This window comes from Olea europaea, unplaced genomic scaffold, assembly GCF_002742605.1.
Source record: "Olea europaea var. sylvestris unplaced genomic scaffold, O_europaea_v1 scaffold4441, whole genome shotgun sequence".
Classification (NCBI taxonomy): domain Eukaryota; kingdom Viridiplantae; phylum Streptophyta; class Magnoliopsida; order Lamiales; family Oleaceae; genus Olea; species Olea europaea.
The window spans coordinates 21479-22409 of record NW_019262748.1 but is presented as its reverse complement, the minus strand read 5'-3'; the positions used below and the strand labels follow the sequence as shown (position 1 = coordinate 22409).

At 37.6% G+C, this 931-nt stretch overlaps 1 pseudogene; it reads right to left on the bottom strand.

Moving 5' to 3' along the window:
- Window positions 1-36: 36 nt before the first annotated feature.
- On the bottom strand, window positions 37-541 carry LOC111387998 (annotated as a pseudogene).
- Between the last annotated feature and the right edge of the window lie 390 nt (window positions 542-931).

The following is a 931-nucleotide window of genomic DNA, read 5'->3' as shown; positions in this document are numbered from 1 at the left end:
CATTGAATTTAAAATCATTGCACATAAATTAAACAACTACTTAGTGCCAATATCCTTAAGGGCACAAATCTGCTCCTTTCCCATTGCAGACATAACACTCAAAAGGAGGTCGTTTTCCCCTCAACAAATCCATCCTTGATCTGCTTCAATAGATTTTCATCAGTTGGAAGCCTAAATCATCCTTAGTACTCCCATTTTCATTTAGCAAGGTCACAAATCCATCCTTAGAGATGTCTATAAGCTGATAATCAATGCAATTAACATGAGGAACATCGCAATTGTTGGAAGAAGGGACGATATCCTCAAGCCTCTTTGCAGTGAAGATGTCAATGGCAACGAAGTGACATTTAGCATGACCATGCTTTCCAGTCTTGGAGGTTGAAACTTCAACAACCTTTCAATGGCGTCCTTTGATAACAATGTAACCATTCTTATGGATGGTACCAGCCTGCTGAGGGAAAGTTTTGGAGGCATCGGTATCGGCCTTCGACTCGAAGTGATGCTCCTCGTCCGACATGGTTAACGAATCAGAGAAAGTAGGAAATTTTCTGAAGAGAGCAGAAAAGAAGGCTATGAGGGAGTGAGTGTTGAGTGTTTGAATAATACATTTAGTTCATTTTTTGTTTTTGTTTTTGATTTTCATTTGACCTCCTCATTTTTTCATTTTTGTTAAATTTTACAGTTCACTTATTTTGATGTGACATTTCTCCAGTTTTTTGTTCAATTTTTTATGTAGTCAGATCTCATTTAATGAAGGGCTTGTAGGGCATTTAAAATATCTAAAGGGACAAAAATGTCCAAAATTGAAAATCTCGCAAAGAAATAGGTGACTTGATCTTGTGGAGGACGAACAACAAACATTTAGCATGTACACCTCATCCAAGCGATTGGATGACCTCTAGGAATGCAAGACATGCAATTTATCATGAAG